Here is a 14,913-nt window from a genome sequence, read left to right on the forward strand (position 1 = left end):
TAATTAATTAATTTTTGGTACATTTTCGTAAAACAACACGAATACATTCACTGACATGACCGTCAGAATTGACGAACATCAAAATTCAAAGCGTGGGAAATATCTCCGAAAACATCCGATTGCTCCCAAATCCGTGCGTTAAAATCCCGGAAATGTTTGAAGTGGCTCGGATTCAGGGGAAAGAAAACTGACGTGGTAAAGTGACGCTTCCCGCACGCTATATCGGTAGGTAATTAGGTATTTTACAGATGGAAGTAGAAAAATTATATTTTTTTTCTTCAATTTTTAATATGCTTATAATAATTCTTCAGCTTGGCACAAAAAATAATCGAATTTAAATAAAATAAATAATATTTTAAATATAGAGAAACAATCATTACATTTATTTCCAAGCCTTTACTAATAAACGAGCGGCAGTGGACCTGTCTGTTGCGCAGTTCCCCAATTTCCTCAGATTGTGACAATAGCTCCTTATCACGAGACGGAATTATCCACCAAGTGGATAATTTAATTGTTTTTCTGCGTCCAATTACTTCATTCAGAACGGAATAATAGAACGCTATCGGACAATCGAAAAAACCGACATTCGAGTGCTCCATTTATTTTTGGTTTAAACAGATTGCGTGAGAAAAATAAACAGGATGAGTTGCTCGTGGTTGCTATCTAACCAATGCCTTGCTTCTGTTAATCATTGGAAAATCGAAACTTCTTCGGTTGGTAGATAAAAATGTGGAGTTAGCCACACAATTTCATCTATCTGATTTCACAATCATTAAAATACGAGGAAAGAATTGCGATAACCAAAATTTGAAAATAATGTCCAGACAATGAAAAAAATACATTTACACTAGCAGTAAATTGTACCCATTAACCAAGTAAGTTATATTAAAAATCAGGTAGGTTGTTTTCTGATAGCTTTGTTTTACTATCACATTTTATAATCAGAACATATTTAACCGTTCTTTATCTCGAAAACTTCGAGTGACGTGACGTGTAAAATGATTCTTACGTCAACGATACCGTCTAATCCCAGATGATTTGATTAATTTTAATAATAAATGAAACAAATGTAAAGCGTTGAAGAATGAATATTTGAATTCGTCAGTTCAGTGTAACTGCCAACATACAGGGTGCTTACCGTTTTTGTACCAGAGTTGCTTCACGTAACAGCTTCTCAATCGATAAAAGCTATTTACTTCAAATTTTATAGACGTTTACTAATTGATTCAACCTTTATACAAAAATAATTTCCAGGACCGGACTTCGATTGATATTCCCCTTAGTACCTTTTAAATTTATGTTCGTTTAGAAATATCCGCTGTCGAATGAAAGAGTATTTGTTTGGAATATGTATAGATATTGCGAAGAAATCAAACATAATCAAAACATCTCCAAAAATAGAGGATTTTTTTTACGCTTTTTAATTCTTCACTTTAATAGAGGACTTAACAACGCCAGTAGTGCTGGTGGCTATTATACTGCAGGTATCTTTGAAGAAAATAGTATCCAACTCTATTAAGACAAGAAGGGAGCGTAAATGTTTTGACAAAGACGATAAGGACTTATGCGAGACAATATTATTCTTTACTTTCCGCATTCTAATCGTGCATTATGCTGACATCTTATAATGACTTTTTGATTACTCTTAATCAGTGAATAATTAGGTATTTTAGATAGGGAATACAAAATCAATATTTTATTTCAAACCTTTATACTGTATACTTATTATACGAGTATCATTACACACTTCTTATTCTAAAATACTAGGAATATACAGGGTGTTGCGAAAACCATGAGCTAATGAAAAAAAAATTTTTTTAACGAAGTTTGTTGAGATCAAAGGGTTCCAAAAGCGAGATGATGATAAAAATACGTTTTATCAATTTTCAAGATTTTTATTTTGTTTTGCTCGAAAGGCAAGAGACAACAAAATTTGCAAAAAAAAAGTCAGTGGCATACGTCGCACCGGAATTCACAATTTATCTATTTAAATCAAAATTAGCCTCTTATCAAGTACCAAATTTCAACTTTATCGGACGAAAATGTTTAACGTATTTGAATAAAGCCGTTTTTTGTCCATATCTTTCAGCCGAGAGTTGGCATAAGTGTTAGTCTTTTTTCTACTTCACCTTTATTATGAAGTCGATTCAGGTCGTTTGAATGCAGCAATTAGATTGAAACCACTTCAGATATCTAAAAATCTGGAAGGATAACCCTACACAAAACGTAGGGAGAGATTAGTTGGGCACAGCTTCAAAAAATCGTTTGGCCGCGACTACTACGGTTGTTTTTGCGGCCCTCTCTCGCTTTTAATTACTCGCCTCTAATTCGGGCGCATATAAACGAGCCAAATTAGCGAATAATTCCAGACTGGCCGACCTAAGACATTTATTAACGCCGCTCTAAACAATTTACAACTTTTTCCAGTCTTGTCTCGGGATTCCCCGGGGGGATTTTACGGCAACTCGCTGGCGGAATGCCTAAATAGCTCTCCCGATGTGTATGCTGGATGAAGGCTTCGTTTTTATGCACGCGTGCGATGTAAAAAGCAAACCTTTAGCTGAGATAAAGTTTTTTTTTATTAAACAGCAATGTCAGTCCCTATATTTGCGGTTTTAATCAATTCCAACCACCAACAAATCATGGAATTTATCCTACAAAATTACTATACAGGGTGTCCCGAAATTTGACGTCAATTATTGAACCACGTATTCTGTGATCCAAAATAAGGATTAAAGTTCATATAAACTAGGGTCCAAAACTTCTTATTTCTTAACATACAGGGTGTTAAATTTGAAGAGGTGATGGCGATTTTTTGTAAATATTACCGAAACACAAATATTTTTTAGTAAAATTTGGTACAGTTACTAAACTTTTAACGAACTAAAACTTAGTATTGGATTGTCTTCAGGGGTGGATAACTCAGGGGAAGTGTGGGAAAAATTTACCCCAAATTTTTTGTTTATCGAATTTTCGTAATTTGAAAATATGAAGTTTTCTACGTAAATAGAAGAATGAGAAGAATGCTTTTAAAAAATTAATTACAAATTATTTTTTTATTTTAATTTTTGTAATCGAGGAATAGATAGTCGTTAGTAAGCATAGGAAGTTAATGACGCGTTTCATTTGTTTGTGTCATAGTTTTTAGTTGGATTGTGCGTGTTAATCCTTTTATTAACGAAAGAAATATCAAACTATCAACTGTAAAGCTAATTATTGATTGATTGTTGATAAAAATAAGCTATTTAAATCTGATAGAGTTGTTTTCAAATAAAGAATTAGCAGATATTCATTTTGTACACGGCTTTTGCAATGGCAGACCTGGGGAGGCGGCATAAAAGAGAGAAAAATTAAACTATTAACTGTAAAGGTAATAAATTTATATAATAAATATTATAAATAAAAATAATAATAATAAAAATTATAAACTTTTTGTTTATATTAATATACGTTAACAGAAAGTCTATTTGTAAAATTTCCACGTCGCACAACCCGAGGATTTTCCTGCGAATAGAAATGGTGATTGTGTGTATTAAAAACACCATCTCTTGTAAATATGGCTTCGTGGCTCCACGTAATAAAAGGAACGAGTCCTCTTGGTTTCTTATCCACTCGCTAAACTCCATTCTTGGCAAAAAGTCCTGGAGTCGAAGGGCTTGGACACGCTGGTAGTGATAGGGATGAAAACCTTACATTCTTAACATTCTACCAACCTAAAAAACAAATTGTTGCTGGACTAACAAGCGTAATAATCAATTTTTTAAAACATTAAAAAATATATTTTCAATGCTAATTTCCACTTAATCGTCGCCGAGCGAGGTTGTGCGTCGCGTCGCCGTCGCGTCGTTGGCGGTACTTTAAAAACACGATAATTTAATTCCACGCAAAATGTTGAAAAGTTATGTGAACGGTATCATTTAATTCATTAATCACGATTTTGAAGCGCCGCACCGCCTTACCTGGCGATGCTTATTCTGAAATTAGCCTTAATGATGACGCATTAAGAATGAGTGATTTTTGAAAAGAAATGCTCCCTACCCCCAAACGAAATCCTGGATCCGTCTCTCAATTAATGTAAAAATTATATTACTTACTATTGACCGAGGGATTCCCGAGACTCTGAAAACAGTTTGTCCGGTCATCTTCGATTAAATTAAGTGCGTCTTCCGAATTATAGTTTCCCTGCGGTCTCTCCTGTCCACGATTACATTCAAATGATCCACGCTCAACTAAATGCCTATGTGAATTAATAAAAACTCGACGATTAGGAAACCTACTGCGATACTCTTGTATCGCCTCTCCATGTCTGCTATTGCAAAAGCAGTATACAAAATGAATATCTGCTAATTCTCTATCCAAAAATAACAGATTTAAAGACATATTTTTCATCAACAGTCAACCTTCTTTAAAATGTAAAGTTTATAATTTTTATTAGAATTATTAGCTTTACAGTTGATTTGTCTTTCGTTACTAAAAGGATTTATAAGAACAATCCAAGTAAAAAATATGTCTTAGCAACAATGAGAAAAAATTACAGCTGTCGAGTAATTGACATTTAATTTTTATTTACCCATCAACACAAACAAATGAAACGCGTCATTACCATTCAAGACTTACTAACGATTATCTGCACCTGAATTGTAAAAATTAAAATTAAAAAAAATGTAATTAAAGTTTCAAAAGCGGTGTGTTCTAGTGAGGTGCGACAAGGGTACCTTATTTACGTAGAAAACTTCATATTTTCAAATTCTGCAGTCCAAATTACGAAAATTCGACAAACAAAAAATTGGGGGCAAAATTTTGCAACGCCTCCCCTGTGTTACCTACCCCTGAATACAATCCAATACTAAGTTTTAGTTCTTTTAATAGTTCGGTAATTGTACCAAATTTTATTTAAAAGTATTTACGTGTTTCGAAAATATTTACAAAAAAGCGCCATCACCTCTTCAAATTTAACATCCTATATATTAAAAACTAAGATGTTTTGGACCCTATTTTATATGAATTTTTATCCTTATTTTGGATCACAGAATACGTGGTTAAAATATTGACGTCTAATTTATTTGCAAATTGAGAAAAAAATGTTCCGTGTAGAACAAAAATATTTCCAAATTTTAAAACCAAGCAAATGTCAAAAATTTGGAGCAATATTTTTTTTTATTTATTTTTATTCATTTGGAATACAAACTGAACAAACCTGTTGTTATGCCTAAATAAAAATATTTCTATTTTGAATTCAAAAATTTAGTTTTAGCCAATTTGAACTTACCCTCATTCAAACAAGAAATTTCCAGTATACAGATTCATGTTACTCAAGAAAGGAAAAGGAAACACTCGACGAATTTGAATTTGAAAAGAAGTCTTTCATCATATTTTCCTCGATAGATAGATCCTATCGCTGAATAGACGTTAACAGGTTAAAATGACAGCTGTCAAAGGTATTACACCATCTTGAACCTGGAATAGTTATGGTCATATCCAACTCAAAACAAGAGTTTTAGTCCTCATTACAAATTTAGGTTAAATTTCACATGTTTCCCGAGCATTAATAAAAATTAAATTTATAAGAATATTTTATACATCCGCAACGTAGGGTAGGCATTTCTTAAAATAATATTTCCGTTAGTTTTTTCGACATTTTTCAATTAACAAAGCCATTGTTTGTACATTAAAACACATTGATTATAATGAATTCGATCATTAATTCATACATGAATATGTAACCTACCTATTATTTATTAATCAAGTATTTCACTAAATGTACTGATTATTATTAATTATCATTAACAATTAAAATGCATTATTATAATCCTAATAAAATGTTTCGAAAAAAATACATATCAAATAAATTTCATAATTGTGTAAATTCCATATCTAGAGCTGTAAAAATGGGCAAACTTGTTTTTTTTACATAAACTCAACTGTTTCGTTTGACATTTGATAGTTTGATGTAATCATTTTCGGGTGTCGAAAAATCTACCTAGGAAACCCATCTAGAAATTGTACAATAACATGTATGGATGCTGCAATTTTGAGTGGAACAAAAGGTTTTTATCCTGTCGTAACAGTACCAGTATCGAACTGCGCTTGCGCAGAAGCTATACAGGACTTTCAGATCACTACATTAAATATTTAGTTACAACATCGCATTTGAACGCATCGTCTATTGCCAATTCCACTTGTTGATAATGATAGGTGCGCAAATTTGTGGTTCTACTTTTTCTTTCTAATAAATCGTTAGCGTGCCTGAACCGCGAGCATTGCCGATCGCTTGCATAGAGTAAACGATAGAGCTCGGGAATGCCTTAATTTTTGCAAAAAATCGGAGCCATTTAACCGCACGTCAACGGGAAATTTTCGGGTTGATTTTCGCGTGACGCCCCGTATCGCGTCGATTTTTCTTTGTTGTTACGTGTCAATGCGAAAGAACTTCCTGCACGAACAACGATTTAATGGCCCGTATTACTTAGCAGCAGGATAAATAAACAGATTAATGTCAAACGGTCTAACCCATCGGTCTCTCGAGCTTTACGATTTGACGTTTTAATCTATCGCCGGTGTCTGTCGTGCAAGCCTTTCTTCCTTTATTTTAGTTTATTTTTATGGTCTGTGCGTGGTGCGAGCTCCAGTTAAAATGCGTGTGTACATTTTGTATTAATACAGTACAGGATATTGTGAAGAACTTTCCGAAAACCCAAAGATAAGCTCTACGCAAGACCAGTTCCAAACGCAATGACACAACAGTGCCGAGGAAAAACCTATCAAAAAATATAATTATTTAAGAATCAGATTGGTGTGCTGTGCGGTGTCCGTATCCTCGAAATAAGACGAAAGAATCCCAGTCTTTCTATTTCTCTGTTGTAGGTTTATTGTAACTAACACATCTGGATCTTACAAGGAATACGTGTTTGTTATTCAACACATAAGGTAATAATTTTAAAGCCGCTAGAGGAAGACGAAATAATTATAAAAACAGAGCAAATCATAATTAAGAAACAAATATTATATAATTAAACATTATGAAGGAGGTAAATGCAAGGAAGCTAACCCAAGTCTGGTGAAACTTGCTTGGGAAGGGTCACCAAGAGGGTGAAAGCCTTTGGGATGTCCCTGAAGCCACCCTGTACACTCAAGATACAGGAACACTAAACTAACAGTTATTCGTTGTGCGTGGTGAGATTGAGGTTAAGTTTTTTTGTATATGTCAGAGATCCCAAAATAAATATAATAAAAATAGAAATAAAAACCCGGGGAGAGGCGCACAGTATAATATCAGAGACATAGACAAAAAAATTTTCTTTATATTTTTGAGAATTAAATTCACACAATTATTTAGAAAGAAGTGCATTTATTATAATTTTATTGTAATTTTGGGTTATAGATATCTTTATGCGTTAAATTTTGGCTACAAGTGTGTCTAATTACACATTTGACTATTATTTAAATGAAATGCTAATGAAAAGCAAATACTTATTTAAAAAATTTAGTATAAAATTTTGACTTTAGTAAATATTTTTGTTATATGATTGCCTAATACTCATTAAATACTTATAAAAAAAATTGTGTAAAATTTTCACTTTAATAAATATTTTTGTTATATGATTGCCTAATACTCATTAATGATTAATGATTTACTGAAATTTTTACACAAAAAAGCCGTCTTTTTATTCGAAATATAATAATAAAATGAACAAATTTTACGAAAAATTTTTTTACAAAAATATCTTAAAATAGACATAGCTATATGGTGCAAACTAACTTTAACGCGGGCAACAAGGTTGGTCAAATGAGATAAAATGTACAGTTTTTGGGCTATATTAAAAGTCTGGTTTCGCATTAAGAAAAAAAATATTTTGTACCGAACTACGTTTTTCCAAATCTCAAAAAATTTATTTTTTACAAATAATTCGTAAGGAACATTTTTTTTTGTATTTTTGAATTTCTTCAATTTGGTCTTGTCTAATTTTCTAATTTGACCAACTTTGTAACTCTTTGTAACTAACCAAGGTAGCCATAGTGGCCCATGGCAATTGGGACACCCTGTATAATCAGACTCAACTTTCGTTTAACTGACATCAGTTATAGAAAAAATATTTATATATTTAGTATTATTATCTTATGGTAGTAAATAGTTACGTGTTTGCCTATTATAGTAGTATTTTGAAACCTTGATTAACAGAACATAATAAAGTTTTTCTGTGGAAATGCTTTTTAATAATTTGCATTAGTTCGGTTAGGTTTCATTGGGTTAGATGTCTTTTCGCAATTTTATTTTTTATACGGATATTTAGAATGTAAAATTAGTTAAACTTTCTATGCAACTGAAATAATTTTGAAATAAAAATATAGTGCATTTCCACAAAAAAAATCGTTTTTATATTCAGGAAGGTAATTGGTTCCAGCTAAAAAAAATTACTTCAAGAAAAAAAAAATCTCTAAGTGAGCGCCAAAAACGGAGAAATACGAAATATGTCCGAAATTTTTCAGTAGAACGCATATGTTTTGCTGCAAGAAAACAATTTAAATCTAAAGATGCTCAGTTTATCGTAGACTTTTTAGTAAAACAACCAGAACATGCTAAAAGTATAAAAGGATTTTGTGAAAGCTTAGAGAAGCCCAAACAACAGTGTATTAGTAAGGAAGAAGCATTAAATATTTTAGTCACCTCAAAATTAACAACCGGCATCTTAATTGTTTGTAAAATGTCGAAGGTGATAATCTTTTAATGTTGAAATTCCTACTGGCTTTTTTAAAAAGTACAAAAATTATGAAACTTCTACAAAAATAGCAAATACACAAGAGCAATTGCCAAAGATTCATTTTTGTCGAACACCCTGTCTAGTTTTTTTACTGTTTTATAAAAGAATATGTTTTTATAATAAAACTGAAAGCGGCTTCTTTCCAAAAAATTCAAGACGAAAAATTTAGATGACATTTAAGCAAAGTTATATGCATATATAAAAAAAAATGTTTTTTTAATTTACGAAGTTGCTTTTTGTACAATATTACTGCGTTTAAAACTCATTTCTAGCATTTCCTGATTAAAAGGTTCAAATACGGCGGGGGTTGATGGCAAGCGATGCGACATAGGGTTAGACTTCTCGGACATATTATGGCAATGGCTTTATCCAACGATCCGCGACCCAACCCAAATAGCCAATCAAAAATAAAATATCTGAGGTACTCAAAAACTAACCAGTGCTTTTATAAAGACGGACTATATTCAGCGGGTAGCGTTCCGTTTACTTAGGAAAAATATCAAAATGGGTTGGTCCCATGAGTCCACAATATTACGAATAACAGACTTTTAACTATTTAGGCTATATCGAACAATAATAGGAGTCAAAAATAAACATTCCAAACACCCGAAACGAAATATAAGAAAGTGTCGTCCACTTAAAGCTAAGGGCGCCACACACAGTTTATTCTCATTACTTCTAATAATCCTAATTAAAAAACTTCAAAACCCATAGATATTGAGAATATAATAATAACATAATAATAATATATAAAACTTAAAAGAAAAAATTAAAAGAAAAAATAAGCAACATATGTCAACTACCTCCAGCACCAACATAAAAAGTTGAAATAAATTCACCTTCGAGTCACTGGGGCCAGAATGATGGAAATTCCTATTGGTTACTGAGGTGTCGACCCAACATTGTTCTGAAAACGAGGCTTAGGAACCAGCAACCAACACAACTAGTGGTAACAATTGAGGCGAATAGTACAGTTGCCTGAGCTGTACCCCAGGTTGCAAAGTGAAACTCATGACAATATCCTAACGCGATTTCAATCAACAGCCATGTTTGTGTTAATTAATTTTCACAATTTTAAATGTGTCGAAAACATTCTTTCAAAACGTAAGACTAATTACCTACTTTATACAAACAGTTTTCCGTGTTTTACTTTGGTACTTTACAGTCACTTTGACCTCCATCGAATTTATTATTTGCTTCCACAGACTTTGTTAACACAAATAGCTTCGCTTCCAAGTCAAGGATTCTGTATACTTAAGCTCGACTGTTTTGGAGATACTTGTTTTACTTCGAAGAATGACAACAGCTCCGCACCGCAAAATTCAAAATTCGCAAAAAACTTGCAGATTTTTTAAAATGGCAAATGGGCAACGTATATAAAGGGTGTCTAGAAATTAGACGTCAATATTTTAACCACGTATTCTGTGACCCAAAATAACAATAAAAGTTCATATAAACTAGGGTCCAAAACGTCTTAGTTTTTAACATACAGGGTGTTAAAACTGATGAGGTGTTGGCGATTTTTTGTAAATATTTTCGAAACACGTAAACATTTTTAAATAAAATTTGCTACAGTTACTAAACTCATTAGGCTCTATTTAAAGAACTAAAACTTAGTATTGGAATGTCTTCAAGGGTGGGTAACACAGGGGAAGTGTGGGATAAATTTACCCCGAATTTTTTATTTATCGAATTTTCGTAATTTGGACTGCAGAATTTGAAAATATGAAGTTTCCTACGTAAATAAGGTACCCTTGTCGCACCTCGCTAGAACAGAGCGTTTACGGGAAAAACGCTTTTGGAAATTTAATTACAAATTATTTTTTTCATTTTAATGTTTCCAATCGATGTGCAGATAATTCTTAGTAAGTCTTGGAAGGTAATGACTCATTTCATTTATTTGTGTTGTTGGGTAAATAAAAATTAAATGTCAATTATTTGATAGCTTTCAATTATGTTCTTTTTGGTAAAAATAGTTTTTACTTGGGTTGTTCGTATAATTGTTGATGAAAATCAAATCAAACTATCAACTGTACAACTCGATATCATGGACCTCCTCCCCAGCTCTGTTATTGCAAAAGCCGTATACAAAATGAATATCTGCTAATTCTCTATTTGAAAACAGCTCCATCACATTTAAATAGCTTATTTTTCATCAACAATCAACCTTATTTAAAATGTAAAGTTAATAATCTTTATTAGAATAATTAGCTTTACAGTTGATAGTTTGATTTGTCTTTCGTTACTAAAAGGATTTATGAGAACAATAAAAGTAAAAACTATTTAATGCCAACAATGAGAAAAATTGAAAGCGACACAAACAAATGAAAAGCGTCATTAACTATTGAGGCTTATATATGATTATCTGCACCTCGATTGTAAACATTAAAATGGAAAAAATTATTTGTAATTAAATTTTCAAAAACATTTTTCTCGAAAGCGGTGTGTTCTAGCGAAGTGCGACAAGGGTACCGTTTTACGTAGAAAACTTCAGATTTTCAAATTCTGCAGTTCCAAATTACGAAAATTCGACAAACAAAAAATGTTTGGCAAATTTTTCCCATACCTCCCCTCTGTTACTCACCCCTGAAGACAATCCAACACTAAGTTTTAATTCGTTAAATAGAGCCTAAAAAGTTTTGTAACTGTACCAAATGTTATTTAAAAATATCGTCTAACTTCGGGACACTCTGTATATAATCGAAGTTTTGTTGACGTCATTTATCGTACCTCACTCTTTCTCCAAATGTCAAATGGCACGCCTTAGGTACTAATTTTTATGAACTTATCGAATAAAAATCTTAAAACTGAAGGCAGGCAGGTATAAGTTGTACACTTTTAACAACCACACGATGCTAGGTTATGGAGTACGCAACCATAGCTATACCTTTTTCCACATTCGAAGGCAATTTTATGGTTCATAAAACGCGACGTTTCCGTTCGAAACTATCGATTTGTAAATATCTCGATGAGGGACGGGCACTTCCCTCGCACTCCCTCTGGGTCTCACGGGTTTCGGTATCGATAAGGTGAGTGCGAAAACGAATCGACTTGTTTATGGTCCCGGATTCCCGCGGAAAAGTCGTTTAGATATTATAAAGGGAAATTTAAGACGAATATCGTTCTTGTGGGTTTTAACGACGCTACCATCGCAAATCACTCCTTAATAATGAGCCCAAAATTATATTTGCATTTAATAGTTATATCTATAACTCAAACAAAAAACAAATCTTCTTGTATGAAAAAGCATCTAATTAAATCTAAACTTAATAAAATATATTTATTATGTACTATACGTTAAAAACAACACAGCGCCAGCGGATTACGAATTGTAGTAGGATTAGCTTTGCCTCTCACTAGATTTTCCGAATAAATTCTTTTTTACTTGTATTGTCCACTAGTAATTATTCTATTCTGAGCCCATTTTAGTTGAAATTTTGCTGGTCTTTCTTTCGCAATATCTAATTTGGCTAAAATATTAACAGACTTTTTTTAATCAAGTCACCACACACATTGCTTTCCGTTGTACGATTTTATTACAAAGATTCTTTTTTCAACATATGAAAAACATTGTTTCAAAATGTTTGCATTTTAATATACGTACAACTATGGCGAATTGAAAGGTTGCATCACTTTCCAATTATTAATGTATCTATCTCCATTAGTCATAAGCGATGTGTAGGAATATCCAAGTTTGAGTCGCTAAAATACATACATATCAAACACAAACCTCAAAAATATGGAAAATAACTTGCACCGATAATCCGACGTTCAAGTCCAAAACTCCAAATGGACCGATACTTAGGCGTCTCTGACACCTCATCATCATGATTTGCATCATTAACTTTGATTGTACCATTTGCTTTCAAAAAGAGCTCTTGCCAATTCCGCACTCTAAAATAAATATTAAGTTTTGCAGGTCAAACCAAGCCACATTATTCTCATTTTAAGTTTCAAATACCTGGATAATTATTTCGTTAGCGCTCCATGCGAACGTGAGCAATTCTACGACACAAACCAGTAAAACAAAACAGGCTAAAAGTCGTTGATTGTGCTAAAACCGAATGTTCTAGTATGCACCTTAAGCAATAAACTATTTCGAATTACCCCTGTTATCTGCAAAACCAGTGCTGCCCACAAAACCCCAGACACTATATACTTCAAGGGTATAATGTTTTTGAAAGACTCGTTAAGGTCCTCTGCAAACAAATGAGTATTACCAAAAACCGATGAAGATGGGTCAAGGTACTTGCTGGACGAGCTGCTGGTGTCTGACGCACAACAACCTTTACGTATTCTTTGCGCTTTCCAAATGGACCCCACGCGATGGTAACCGCTGAAAGTTCCTGAAACTGTACTGCAGCAGTTTCAGTTGCACCCTCTCGAACATAATGATGCAGTTAACGAAAGCGCTGACCACTCCGATACATATACAGGAGAGCGTGGGTCGAATGTTTTGGTCAATTAGTAAGAACTTGTAGTATTGTTTCTTGTTGAAGAATAAGTAGCATTCAATGTCACCTAAAATAGTTGAAACGTATGTGTCCAAGATGTTCTTGCTGATATCTAGAGCTTACCATACACCACCAAGCACATTCCCATCATCAGTCCAGATAGAGCGATCAACGTTACTAGTTTATCATCGAACTTTACATGTTGCCGGTATATTAATTGCATCCCTGATTCCTTCTCTGCTCTCATTTGCTCGTCGAGCCGTAACGTAAATTGAAGAAGTTTGGTTACTGATTTAGACTGGCACATTATCATTTTAACGACTACCACGCCCACCATAATGATAATACCGATGTTGCCGATTGCTAGAAATGTCGAATTTTAATAAAACAAGAAAGTGTTACGACTTGATCAAAGAGAAATTGAAAGTATAGAGCCGTATAGGACGTTGCCTTTCTAGAAAGTATTTAAAAATATTTTTTTATTTCCAAAAGAAATCTCAACGTACTTTTTACAAGGGAACACATCCTTTGTTTCTTAATTTAAATTTAATTACATATTTATAGAACCGTCTACTTGACACATTTTCGGTCACATTTTCAATACTATTAGAAAAGGCTGTGTATAACCATTCTACCATTAAAATATGTCTATAGAAACGAATAATCTAATAACGTAATCCATTATTGAAGGGAATGCAACGATCTACGACCCGCTAGATCAACTACAAAATAGCGAATCAAAAATGAACTATCGGAGCTAGTTTAAATCCGACCTACCCAGTGGTTCTGTAAAGCTCGTCGGGTAGCGTTTCGTTCACGTCAAAAAAATACCTAGTCTAGACCGATAAATAATTCGAGTCAAAACTAAACAATCCATAACAAGTAACACACAACCACTTAAAGCTAAGGCCGCCGACATATTGGAAATATATACATAATTGGAAATAAGTTTTTTCTACCCCCTTCTATAAAACGCCTAATTATGGATAGCTCTAGGGTGCGGAAAGTGTCATTTTACCACGTTGCGTTTTCGCGTTGTTTTGCAAAAATATGCCCAAAAACTAACGGTCGTAAAAAAAGTATGGTATAGTATAGTATACTTACTCTCTTACGATTTTTATGTCAAAATTTTCGGGTTGCGGACAACCATGTGTAAAATATAGATAATCTCCTTAACGGAAGAGGACTACGGAAAATAAAAACGAGAATGGCAAAATGGATAAGGAAAATTTATAGTTACATTACATTTATAGGTGCCGTCAATTTTATCAGAAAGAGTTTCTGGAGGCAAAGTTTTTTGGTTTTGCAAAACAAATAAATCAAAAGAAACATTCTGTGAATATTTCAATAACCTTATCCCTTTCATTTTAAAACTAAAATTTATCTTCGCTACACATTACCCGTTGTCATATCTGTTTTCAGTAACCCAGGCACCGCAATTGCGAAAGAAAGAGTCGGCGAAGAGGCAAGGGTTTGGATTACTAACGAGTACACTTTGTGAAATTTTTTCTTATAACTGGGAAGATCTTGAGTGGCGATCTTCCAGCTTCCAATCAGCATCATCCACCACTGCATGTAAATAAAATACCCGCCACTCTGCTTCATGTTTGGCTCGCAGACGTTCTATGATGGAAATCACCAGATATGCAACGAAGGATATTCCAACCGAAAACAGTAGGGGCGTTAAATAAAAAGAGACA

Source organism: Cylas formicarius, unplaced genomic scaffold (genome assembly GCF_029955315.1).
Source record: "Cylas formicarius isolate icCylForm1 unplaced genomic scaffold, icCylForm1.1 PGA_scaffold_4__25_contigs__length_36172078, whole genome shotgun sequence".
Lineage (NCBI taxonomy): Eukaryota > Metazoa > Arthropoda > Insecta > Coleoptera > Brentidae > Cylas > Cylas formicarius.